The sequence below is a fragment of the Anoplopoma fimbria genome, chromosome 17 (assembly GCF_027596085.1).
Source record: "Anoplopoma fimbria isolate UVic2021 breed Golden Eagle Sablefish chromosome 17, Afim_UVic_2022, whole genome shotgun sequence".
NCBI lineage: Eukaryota > Metazoa > Chordata > Actinopteri > Perciformes > Anoplopomatidae > Anoplopoma > Anoplopoma fimbria.
In genome coordinates, this window is record NC_072465.1 from 21,170,574 (window position 1) to 21,184,498 (window position 13,925).

Genomic DNA, 13,925 nt, shown 5'->3' on the forward strand with positions numbered 1-13,925 from the left:
CAGAAGAGTAGATAATGGCAAAGGGGTGTATCATATTTTCAAAGAGGCTTTTGACATTGAAACCACAATGCTTTTAATCTTGACAAACATGTTGTTATTGTAAGCAACAGTATTAGCGGCACACCGTGGCTGCTTATAGTTCTCAGCAAAATGGAAAAGTCAGGTGAACGAGGGTGTCAGGGGCTTCATTAGCATGATATTAATGTCACACACCCCGCTGATGTTTAATAAACAAAATTCTGTTTGGCTGCCAAGCGATATCACAATACCATGTGTGCTCAGAATGTTGTGTGTGATAGTGATATTTGCATGTGTGTGTGCGTGTGTGTTATCATGCAAATGCAGTAGATGTGGGTGTGCTTCTTGGGTGAGTGACTCCAGGAGTGGTGGAGAATGGAATGGCTCTTCCCCTGTTCAAGCCTGATTGGAATTAATTCCTGCTTCCTCAGCATGATCCAAACCATGGGCATTTCTGCCTACAGTGCTCTCTAAAACTGAATGAGGTGTGTACGTGTGTGTGTGTGTGTGTGTGTAAGTGTGTGTGCCTGTGTGTATGGGAGGGAGCGGCAGAGAGACAAAGACATAGCAATTGAAGGGGAGCACAAAATAGGAGAGAGATAAATAGAAAAGAAATAATCCAGAGATTTAGAAAAGATGAAGTCGCTTTGGAAGCAAGACGGCTATTATCTCCTCAATAATATATAAAGAGATAAAAGGAGTCATGGAGATCACGCTTAGTTAATGTTAGTTAATGTAATCTTAATGATCACGACCCTTCCACTTTGGCTGCTCCCCCTTTGTTCAACCCTGTCGCACCTCAGTCAAATTACGGACTAAATGAGTGTGCAGTTCATGTTTTAAACATCGTTGTGGAGCGCTGGCCCTAATAAGGTAACAGCTACTGCTTAGTCAAGCATTCTACTGCCCTGTCCCCGTCTCCTTTTTGTCACGCTGTTCCACTGTCCAACATCAGCTAGGGCCAGCAGTATTTTTTTGTCATTTCACTTTGATAAAGTCACAAGCACAATGACAATAACTGAAGGGATTAAAAATTAAATAAAAAGGTACCTCACAAACCTCCTTGAACGCCACGTCACTTACCGGCTCCTCGGTTTTGCTGCACATTGACCTCCTACCATCTTCTGTGTTTGGTATAGCTCAAATAGCTGGAGAATATTATCAGTTCATTTTGAAGTGCAGAATCTTTTACTTTTTGTCAACAAATTCCAAACCAACAACCTACCTTACTAACAAGTATTGCCGTTGTTGCCAAGGCCTGAGCTTAGCCTTAGCTAGATTTATTCCTCTTTGCCGTAAATGTCTGTTGTTGCCGTAACCCTGGGTGATTACGATGGGCATGGGCACTGCAGTTTATTTTGGGACAATTCCACATACACTGTGCCGCTGAAACATCACGCCAGCACCAAATGGGATTAATCCACAGCTCAAAATATCCCCAACAAATATATTATTTAAAAAGTATCAATAGAAATTGCTCAAAACTGTAGTGCCCAGTGCCTTCTCTAAAAATGTAACTATATTTTTTACAACCTGCTTTGAATGTAGATAATTACAAATGGATTTTTGGGCTGAGTGCTGTATACGTATTAGTCCGAATTCATTGAGAGACAGAAACAGAGTCGGAACACTAGAATAATCAAGAAAACCCAAAAAACACCAGCCGCTTATTTGCTTTTGCAATATGTCCTTTGAGTTAACTCAACAACATCTACAATTGCTTTCATTTTTTCCCCAGCTGTAGGCAGCTCTTCTATTTCTTTTTTGCATTGCCTTGCCCGGCGATACTGTCCGTTAACACCAGACAAGAATTCTGTCGCCTTTAATGCTGTATAGACTTGATATTTTCACATTTACTGTGTGAACGCACAATATACCCAAAACCTGGTTAGTATTTTTATGTAATTTGGACACAGCTCCTGTGATCTGATACAGGGTTGCTTTTTATGCCGTATTGGAAGCAGGTTGCAGACATCAGCCGCACCAGTGATATGCTCACTGTGCTGTTTTAAGCCCAACCATACAGAAAACAGCTTTGGAAAACGTGAGGCCATAATAGTAAAAAAGTAATCAGTAGTCCGCTGCTTGAGGCATATACATTGTTACTTATCACTCCTGTCATGTCTCCCAGTGCCGGTCTCTGTCATAGCTATACCGCCTCAACCCATCCCTCTTTGTGCAAAGGCTTCCTGTCTGTCTCTCAATCTGTCTGCGTGCTTGCTCAGCATCTGCTACAAAAAATACTTGTGTACATTGTCCGTCTGTTTTTAAGGGTTTGGTTAACTCTGAAAAGGAGAAGGGAGGGCAAATAAAGTACGAGCAGCAAAGATGATGATGAAATGTGAGGGCCTGTGCTGTGTTGTCCTTTGGAAAATTTGCGGCTAATGAAATTGCAGTCTTAAATCAAATTTGTAGTGCGTGGGTGATTGAATGTTGCTTTGAGAAGCGTGCATGTCTTTATATAGGGGAAGAAGAGGGAACATGGATGGAGTCATTCTGCAGAACGCTAGCTGTGTCCTCTGACTCATGATGATAAAGACTGTGAAGAATTGATTTAATACAATTTCTTGGTAGAGGACATTCTGGACCGAACACAACCAAAAAGAAACTGACTAGAAGATGAGGCGTAGGGACTAACCGTATTAATTACAGCCCAAATAAATATCTGTTCTATTTCTTTATTATACAAATTCAAAATATTTGATATGTTGTTTAGTTTGAGCAAGCTAAGACTACAGTGTGGCCTAGAGGTAAAGTGCTTCACTGACAAATGACTGAAGTTTGCTGGCCCACTAATGACCACCAATAGCAGGGTGTATTTGTAGCTAGTGTTGCTGAGAGAAATAAAACACGTGAATGACATGGTGAAAACAAGAGTTAACCAAGATTGGTTCAATTAATTGGTATAGTGGTGCGTTGGAATAATGAATCCTCACAATCTTAGTTTTTGTTTTATCTTCCTCCCTTTACAAGGGCGTAGGTATGGTGTCTTCATTGGTGGGGACACAACACATACTAACTAAATTTCGAGCATATTACACTTTATTACCGGCATTCCAGTGAATTTTTCTGCATCAATTAATGGTGTAAATGTCTTTATTTATGGAAAGGAAAAAACTAAATTCAGGATTGTTGAGGGGACAGTTCAAAAGATGACAATATAATGGTATATATCTGTTTTGCTTTCAAAATGTATTCTATTCCATTTTTTCTCATTTAATGCTATCTCTGCTGCTGAGTCAACACATGTGTAGGCATGAATTACTCTTCCCTCCACGTTTGTGTGTATTATGTGGGGCAGTAGTAGCCTCTTTAAATGGGCATGTAAGACCTGTTTAACTCAATGATTCATTCATTTGTTTTAATTTATTTATAAACCCCTGGTATTAAATAGCTCATATGTGTTTCAGCAAGATTCCAAGTTGAACACTTTCTGCATATTCAAAACATATCCCACATAGATGTGTTCTCTGAGATGTTGAGAATGAAGTTGTAATTTTTTGAGGATAAAGTTGTAGTATAAAAGAATAAAGTTGCAATTTAACAGGAATAAAGTCATTATTAAAAATGTTAAAATCTTCTTAACCTCTAAAACTGAAACTAACATTAAATTTTTTTTTTTTTAATTATACAAATTAGAAAATCAACTTTGCTTAATTTCTCATCAGCAATAATAAATAGAGCTGGCTAGAGCCATGTTGTCCACACCAGAAGTGCATTTCTCTGCGCTTTTGTCTTAAAACTAGGTTAGCTGCCATTTAAAAGTTGTATGCATATGCACTAAATGTAAGATTGCATCATACGTATATATGGAAAGAAAACAGTTTAATATGATATATGAATAATGTAGTTTTAATTGCCTTCTGTCATTTTTATTATTTTACATATTTCTGGTTTTAGGTGCAAAAACTGAGATTGGGAGCATTTCTATCGCCTCTAAACGGCTCTGAGCATAGTGACAGTAAACCTGCTACTCACAGCTAAAAGGTGCTATATGCAAAAACAACAGCGCAAACTACAGCAAAAGTGCTGACAGAGTTAACAGTGTTTACTTGAGGGGGAACCAGAGAGTGTGTGCTACACTTGCATGATAAAGCTGTCGGTCTGGATGGAATTGTCAGCTTTAACCGCTTTATTAGTGCATTGCAGAGCAGCAGCCGGGAACTAACCAGTGGTGCTCACATGCACTAAAAGCATCCGCAGCCAGCCCAGCGAGAAGCTCCGATTACAATACACACAGAGGAAGAGCAACTTCATTTTCTGCTCAGGTAGACATTACTCCACTATATCTTAACATAAATATAATTTGATTATATATTAATGGTCAGAATTTTAGATTCAGCTCCTTTAAAGGAGATGAAATAAAAAATGGCATTATAGGTCTATTTGATTAATGGATGTTCACTTACAAACTAACAGGTCATCCTTCTCTCTATGACTCACCATCCATTGTATATTTTCTGAATAAAAGTGGACCCAGCATTATGTAAATCATCTGCGATTCGAAAAGCTAATGTTGCCTCATGTCCATTTGCAAGGTAATCTGAGATTTATTGGTCCGTTCATTTAAAACACCCATCCTTCCATTTTAAAAACCTAAAATTGATATTTGGCAAAAGAAAATGATAAATGGTTTTACATTTATACAGCTCCTTTCTAGTCTTCTGACCACACAGAGAGCTGGTTGTCAAAATTCTCCAATTCCCACACACATTCATACGCTGATGGCGGAGGCTCCTGTGCAAGATTCCACATGCCCATCAGGATCTATTCTAAATGTTCATTCACACACACTAGTGCATAGAATACATGAGTAACAATAGCAACAGGGATGCATTCAAAGCCTCCGTTAACACTTTATTGCAACGTGTTAACAAGCCAACATCGTTAATGGTTACTAGTACCTGCAAACTGGAACCCAAAAGCATGACAAAGAGACAGAGTTACAAGGATAATTCAGTTAATTTAGTAGTCAGGCAGGGTCAAAACCGGGAAATCGGTTACTCAGGCAAAGAAATCCGAAGAGGGGCAGGCAGAAAATCCAAAATCCAAACGGGCAGGCAGGGTCGAAACAGGCAGACAGTTTCATTGGCACTGGGTAACTTGGGTTGTGGGATGAGCAGAGCAGACTTGGAAAACCGATCAATGACAGTGAGAATTACTTTGTTACCGTCAGAGGGAGGTAACAAAGTCCAAAATCCAAAGCGAATTGGGACCAAGGACGAGAAGGAACTAGCAGAGGATGAAAAAGGCCTAAGGGAGTTTGGCGAGTGCTTTTATGTTTTGAGCAGACCTGGCAAGCACTGATGAACCCCTTGGTGTCCTTCTCCATGGAAGACCACCAAAACCGTTGCAGTAGCAGTGCTAGAGTGCGTCTGACAGAGATTTGCAGGAACAAACAAATGGTCATCAGGCAAGCACTGGCGGCAGGGGGTTCAGCAGGGGAGCGCTTAACCTTGTCCTACACCTCCCAGGTTACCACATCAATAACACCCTCCGGAGAGAGGATACCATCACAATGGGAAGGAGAGCTTTCCTGCTGGAAGTGACCAGACAAGGGGTCGGGTTTGACGTTCTTGTAGCCTGGTCTGTAAGAAAGTGAAAATTCCAAAATGGTTAGAAAAAAGAGCCCACCTAGTTTGCCAAGAGTTCAGCCGCTTGGCAGAATGCATGTATTCCAGATTTTTGTGATCCGTCCAGACCACAAACAGGTGCTCTGCTCCCTCCAACCAGTGTCTCCACCCCTCCTGTGCAAGTTTAACCACCAACAGCTCCGGGTTCCCAATATCATGATTCCTCTCCGCAGGAGACAGCTTCCCAGAGAAGAAGGCACAGGGATGGACCTTTTGATCCTCAGCCGACCGCTGAGAAAGAACCGCCCCCACACCCGGAAAAGCCCCTCTCCCTTGTCCATTACTGCAGACGGCTGTCGATACGAATGGAGAGAGCGACCAGCTGATCCAAACCAGCAGGAGGATCTGAGATCTGAGAGTGCCCTGTCTAATGAACAAACAACTACTGCATCCTCTCCATCTTAAACGTGCTTACGACGTACTGAGACAAAGCATGCACTGGGTATAGTCGGTGAGGCACTTGTCTTTCCAATGAGCCGGAGGGAAAAATCATTACAGAGAAATGCATCTTGACGAAGTTTTGCCAGGATGATGCACTTCGGTCCTCTTTTAAAGATAGGCAAGACGGTGCGACCAATAGAGCACATAGGTGCTGTCTTGAGAGAAAGTATTGTGAGAGAGATTTGCCCTATTGAATTAAAAGGGGGACCCCTAAAAGCATCCAGCACCAGGTAAATCCTACTGTGGTGCTAGGGAGTGTGCGACAGGTTTCCACCCCATCCAAAGAAGGACGTATTCGTGTGAGGTCATACTCCCTAAGGGAACCCCTGAGTCGTATGCCAGGTCTCAGTGCACTGAGAGAGAGATGGTCAGCATTCGCTTTTTCTGCTGCACTGGATCAAGGCTGAGGTTGCAGAACAACCTCTGGATTTTTCTGATATGGAGGATCCTCAGGGGTCAACAATCGACAAAATATGATCATAAAAACCTGAATGACCCAGACAAGGATTACCTAAGAGGTTTTATGTTTGCCAGGCCCTTGGACCTGATGTGTCAAGTATCAAGTTGCAAGATATATTTTTCCATATGTCCCTCAGATTTGAAATCTTTCTACCTCCGCCAAAAGTGCTCCGTGGACTCCAGTGTGGGTTACAGCTGGGAGTCCTCAGCAGAGAGTACACATGGCGTATTATTTGTTAATGAAATTTTCTTCAATGGTAAATGCAGAACTGCTATTGTCAGGAGATGTTTGAAGAAGCCAGGGGGAAGCCAACTTTCTGGTGTTGTCATAGGAGGCAAATTAATGTGTGCAAGTGAGAATTAATTTGGTAGTTTTAGGGAATTTGTTGTCTTGGTCTTGAGGGAGATGTAACAGATGAATAGAGCTGCTGCCTTCTTAATTTAGGTTTTGTTGAATATAAGTAGGACCTTTAAAAATCAGTACTTATTTAAGTACCTATGGACCCTGTGGATGTATTATGCACTTTTTTTTCCTTTCACTGTAATAACTAATTCATGTTTTTTATCGTTTAATTTGAATTTGCATCAATTATTTTTATATTTTTCACTGTTTGGAATTGAGTTTGTGTCTTAGATAATTTTGTGTTTTTCTGTTGCCGTACTTCCTCAGGAGTTTTCTAATTATTTTTAAATTATATGCATATTCCACATTTGCTTGCGGTTTCTTGTTTAAGAAAGTATGGTGTTATTTTTCCTCTTTGTACTTAGCTTTTTTCCCAAATTAAAAATGAACACATGCTTGAGAAGGTAGGTTGAGATTTGCTTTAATCAGTGCATTTAAGACTGAAAAATCCACTTAGCTGAAAATAACCTAATGTTTGTATAGTGATAATAATAATAATAATAATAATAATAATAATAATAATAATAATAATGGTATTTATGATGAGTTTTGTTACCTTAGAGACAGTAAACATTTTTTTGTGGTTTAGTATGATTATTTATTCAAAGAAATGTGATGGACATTGCTATAGAGACTACGATAAATAAAGGTGAATGTAGAATTATACAGAAATGGGAAACTATTTCTTTCCTAATTTGTGCTGCCTATGGTAGTGTATTTCCAATAGCACTGCAACTAACAGATGTGATCACAAGAGTTTAGGCTGTGACTATACCTTTATATATGAACAACAGCTTTTCCATGGTGCTTATATGTTAATACCAGGTAGCTTATGTAGGATGACATTTTGGGCAAATATTTATGTTTTAGAAAGCATCATTAATATTTGAATTGGATGCATCCTTTTTTCCCTTTGGTTTTTCCCAGCCATGGTAGGTGTTTAAATATTGATGTAGCTTTGAGCTACGCCTCAAAAGTTTTAAAAACCCACAGGCTAATGTACTGTCAAAATAGTTTAATGCCAGACAATACTGGATAGGTATAGTTTGGCATATTGTACAGTAAAGCATTGGATAGATTAAGTTTTTAGACACAATGTCTGGGACACATACTGCACAGACATTATTGGCAGTGACACAGTGGCACCCCAAGCTAATGCTTATGCTCCACACGCCCAGCTAATATTGAAGTAATAAAGACAGCCCTTTTCCAATTTGAAATCAGTATTACATCGTGTTACAACAGGCATAGTGAGACATCCTTCACTTTTTTTTCTGCCCTTCTGTGAGCTGACTGACAAAATCCCAGCGCAGTTTGTTGGGTTTGGAACCATTTAGTCACTGAGGCAGAAATCCTTTCCTACCACTCAAAGGTCGGGTGACAGCGAGGGAGTCTGGTGGAAATGTGGCTAGGAGGGGCAGCTCTTGATGGTGGAATCACAACAGGGTGAAACGTTTCCACAGAGCTAATCCTGTGATTGATGTGGTTCCATTAGAGAGGACCTGAGGACCTCTGAGTGGCAGAGACGTGACACGACACGACATCTGTTCCGTAACCTCTAACCTTAGGTAACGCTGACTGACAAGTCACAGTGTCCTAAGAACAACAGGCAGGCAAATAGCAGTCTGATAACAGACATTAAGCTGACCGCTATCCTCAGCTATTATCTACTAATGATACAAGATGATGCAGTGTAGAATCACCAAACACAAAGAACAAACAACAAAGTTCGAAGTAGCACAATAATAGCCTTGGACTGGCATTTATCTTTTATATAAAGCCAGATGAGAGAAATTGACAAACTGCTAAATCCATTTAACAATAGGGACATGTTTGAAATAAATGTCCTGTATGTTTATCTAGTGAACAAAGCTCAGCATCTGAGGCTTTCTTGCATTCCTTGTGACCTCAAGACATGTTATCTCTGTAAATGCCATAAAACCCAGGGCATTTTGTAGGATTATTTTAATAAAACTATGTGGAAGCAGTGTGTCTTTGGCCCAAATGTTTACTTCAGCGGAAACTATGAGGAGTTTAAGAATCAAGCACCCATTTTTTAGGATAACATGACTTGCCCACATTTCTTAAATACGTTAAACATAAGCAGTATCTGCATAGGAAGATTTGCTACTGGAAAATATATTTACTAGTAAACTGGTGCTTCCTTTTCAAAATATCTGAAATGAGTTATGGAGATTGACTAGACTGAAACCCAACAGTGCAGCACAGGAGAAGCTTTGTGGAATGTATGATTCAAGTGTCATTATGAAGGTCACTGCCCATCTATCACTGAACAAAAGTATATACAAAATACACTCAATAACTGACATTTTGAAGGACGTTTGTGGTGATTGACACAGAGAATAGCACTAGGCTATAATAAAGCTGTATTAAAAGAAAGCTGTGTCAATAATGGTTTAACAATTGGCCAAAATTTAACAACATTTTTGTGACGCCCAAAAATATTTTTTCCAGTATTGTTTTGCAACTGACCTGTACACATGCAGCAAATCCTAGCGTAAAATCAAGAATCAAGTGGCATTTGTATGAATGAAGTTGTAATTCAACAAAAAGCATAAAGCATTCAGTTAGGGGTTCTTTTGTGGACAAGTTGTTAAAAAACAATCAATGCTTGTCTATTTTTCTTTGATTTTTCTCTTGTGTTCTCTCCTGTTCTTTTGATCTTCAGCTCTTTCTCTCTGTACTTTTCAATCTCGCTCTAACCCTCAGTATAGTCAGCATATGAGAGAAATCCCCCACTCCTTTTCTATATAATGTGAGAACTCCACAAGGGGATTAAAGTAATAATCACCCTTCCTGTTGCTGTGGTCCAGAGAGGTTGCCCACGAGGCTGCAAATTGCTGCAGTCACCATTAGGACAGCCGGGCCCTGTCATGCTAACACAAGATGAGACATTTAGAGCAGTGCAATCACAGGAGAGAGCAATGCGACAAGGCAGGTGCAACTTACAATCAATATTCTCTGCCAACCTCCTTTATGTATATGACCAGTAACGTCCACCATTATGTGCTTAACAACAGTGCTTGACATAATTGCGTTAGGCTGATGTGTGTGTGGTCATGTGCATGAATCAGGGTGGATGTGGCAGAGGGAGGGATGGGAGAGAGAGGGAAAGAGGGATTCAAGGCATGGAAGATGTTTCTGACAACGGCAATGCGATAGATTGTGAAATTGATTAAGGCTCTTATTTCTTCATAATTAAAGAGAAGCATTGACACTGTCTTTATTGTGCATTATACATTTCGACCTGTTGTTGTCCGCTGCTGCTGGCTGCCTTAGGGTTACCAAACGGAATTACGTTGTATCACTACAATGACAATAAAAACCTCTTTATCTTTATCTTTAAGGAATATGCCCTGTCTAAAACAAAAAAGTTTGATGCAGATACAGGGGTGTCGAAAGGTTTCTGCAAAGGAAAGGTTCTGTTCCTCAATGTTCACTCTTCTAGAATAACAACTTTTTTTCTTTGTTTGTCCAGACACTAATGCTTAAAAGTACGAAGATATTCAAATTTAAAGTTGACTTGCAATGCTTGCCCCGTAAAATTGTCTCCAAAACAAATAATGATCAATTATTTTAAAAGACATATGTTCTAAAGATAAGATTTACAATGTCTGTCAGAAAAGATGAAAAATATCCCCAAATCCTTGTCGTGATCTGGAAGAGGATCAATGTAAGCAGGCCATTGGCTTTTATGACATGGCAGATTTTTCTCCCCTTTATACTTCAGTCTCGCTCACCCTCCTCTCTCTCTCCTGGGGCATTTATGTGGATGAGAGAGGAATGAATCACAGTGGAAGTAGTGAAGAAATAACTTTTCATGTGAAAACACCTCAGCTTTTATGGCTTTACTAAATGATCCATAATGCGGGCGGGGAGCACTCAGTCCTGCAGATTAAGGCGGGTCCTAGTGGGAAAGAGGCTCAGTGCTGCAGCCGTTAGACCCCTCCACTGAAGCTCGCACCAGTACGGCACCGGCTGAGCTAGACACAAATCTCTTTTATGAGGCTGCCTCTTAAATAGCTGTCAGTCTAGTGTCTCACACGTGGCGCACTCCTCCAGCTCCCCTCACAGTAATTGAACCATCTCTCCCAGAGTGTTGAAATGGTGTGGGAAGCCATTCCGACAGCCTGTGTTGATACCATTAAACCAAACTTGTGCATAAATCTAACTATATAGCTATCGTCACCCAGCATCCACGGAGTCCTCCACGCCCTGAAAAAACTACCTTACTTCTTACTCCATTTAACCAGTGATGGTCTCCGGGTTAGCTTGCATCTGAATATTATTTACATAATCCTTCGAGCGAAACAGTACACTTCTTAAAAATAATTTGCGACAAAGAATGCATGTTATTGTTTTGTAATGACTGTTGCTTCTGTCATGTTCTTGTTACCATGACAATGTTACGACATTGTCAAAAGTATTGTGTGTACCAGTTAGAAACAGACAAATTCATAGAAAGGACTAATGCCTATACTGCATATTCTAAGGATATTTTATTCACTTCATTAGCTGTTAATCTCCCATACCTGCTGGGATTTTTTTGAATGCAATAAAGAGTCGTTATACTATAACAAAAGAATTATAGAAACATTAATAATGGAATAGAAGTAGTAAAAAGTGTTAAATAAACAGCTGGTATTCAACCCCAATTATGTCTGAAGCATTTTGCTCTGCTAGAGGGTTGAATGATTAACCCAGCCATATCCTTGTTAAAGCTGTACGGCCATGAGAAAGCTTGCTAAACATTTTTCTCATGAATGCTTTGGTGAATGCTAGGGAAACAAAACAAAAAAGGTAATTTGCTGTCATATCATATAATTAGTATAATGAAAATCACTTTTGTTACATTTGAAAAAATTTTGCATATGAAAATTAGCACGTTGCTGACTTTTCTATTTGAATATTTTTGATGGTGTAAATACCTGCAGGCTCTGAATGCATGAGTAAGTGAGGTGAATAAATAAACAATTCTGAGAGAACTACAAAGGTCGTATATGGAAAAAGCTTTATGTAACACCAAGCTGAAAGTATTGTTTCCCAGGCCCTCTGACTTCTTGTTGACAGTTACATTTTTGAACTAACCTGACATCACCAGGTCACCCAACAGTGACGTACTATAGTAAACACACACACTCACATCTGTCTAAACAACTTCAGCCATAACAAAAGTTTGAAGTGATTTTTAAATAAAAAAAGAACTGCAATAACATAAGGTATAATTGACTGGGTAATTCAGTTTCATTATTAGTGTTAATGCATAGATTTGTTGCACAAAATAAACTTTTGTTGTGTAACCAAACCAAAAAAACTAATTCTAACAAATGTGCTCATCAGGGGAAATAAAGAGAAACAAACCTGTATATTTTGGTAATTAAAATTATTATTGCTACAGTGCGTGCTATCTCATCTGAGAGCAATTTGTGATTGAAGTTTGAGTTAGTGAGAGAAAAACAACTCTTGAGCTAATGAATAACTGGAGCTTCTCTCCATTAGACATACTTCTCCTATTCCAATATGCATTACATTCGAATCTGAGAAAGTCAATAGTTTTTATTGAATTCCCACAACTCCATCAACAGTAGAATCTACTTAAGTGAGATGCCAACCACGTCAAGAGATACTGTAAGTAATGACTTCTCCCACTAAAGACACTGATGCAGGCCAGAGCTTTAATAAGAACCCAAGTGCCAAACTTCACTTCTCTTTTTTACATAAACACAATAAAGAAGCATTTGCATTTATATAGTTCTCCCAAGCCATCTGATGTTGCTGCAAGCCAGTACCAAGAAACAGCTGAGCATCAGACTGCTTGTTACCTGGGGAAAATTAAGATAAGGGACTAATCCCATGGACGAAAATGACTTTGATGGACCCACAGTGGTAGGGCCGAACAAGCAGAGTTAGCTCTCCCCTGCCTGCTGCCAGTAATGAAAATACCTATACAGCCTTATGTTTTTAATACGATAAGGACGATATCTCACTCACCCCCCAACTGGGATGCAGCATATCCTGATCTTCTAAGGATCAGGGTGGTGTGCACTTTGGTATGTTTGGATGGAGTAATGACTGTATGGTGCGACTCAGAATATGAATTAAAGGCTCATTTCAATCCTAGTTAATATGCAGTGCTTTGACTCCAGTGGGAGCAGCAATATATCAGGATACAAGGCTGTTGACAGTGCCAGAATTCATGGTTCTTTGGCATTGCACATGCAGGAGAAACGTTGATCCATCCATCCCTCCATCCATGCATTTCTGTGTTTCCTCACTTATCCCATTTCACACCAATTGTTTTTAGGATAATTTACCTTTGAGCTCATTTATCACATCCCAATGTAGCTCAGAATAGCTGCAAAATTGAACAGCCTCGCTGGTTTCACTCTTCATCATCCACCAGTTAGAATACTGCATCATATTCTAGCTATACGTTCGCATGCAAACGGGCCAGTTCCCATCTCCATACAGGGAGAACAAAAGAGTGATACAGATGACAGGAACCGGATAGTGATCTGAGCTGTCTGATTTAATGGCCAGCTGACTTTAATGATAATCCACTGGCCTCTCTTTCCCTCTTTGCCCCTTAAGAGCTCCATTGGATGACAGGAAACAAACAGTGCTCTGACACTACCCGCTAATTAGCATCATTAGCATACGGCCATTATGTGGCTGGACAGTAGCATGACAGGGCCCTGAGAAAGGCTACAGCGGTGACCTTTGGTGGACAACACCAGCTGTCAGTAATTACCCGTAGCATTGGCCAGAAGGATGGAGACAAAGACCGACTTTTTGTCCTTGAGGACCTACGGCGCCCAGTAACGTCTCCCTTTTTATTTTATTTTTCCTGAGTGTGAAATTATTTATAGAAGGAAAGAACATGTGCTCAATTGCTAAAAGGCAAGTTTACGGTTGTTTCTTAACCCTAAAAAGGAAGTTTCAAAGGCTTT

At 39.9% G+C, this 13,925-nt stretch overlaps 1 protein-coding gene across 1 annotated transcript in view; it reads left to right on the forward strand.

The window, feature by feature from the left end:
* The window catches only part of LOC129105412 (cadherin-22), a 70,437-nt gene that overhangs the window by 11,365 nt on the left and 45,147 nt on the right, over positions 1-13,925 (forward strand). The window lies entirely within an intron of this gene.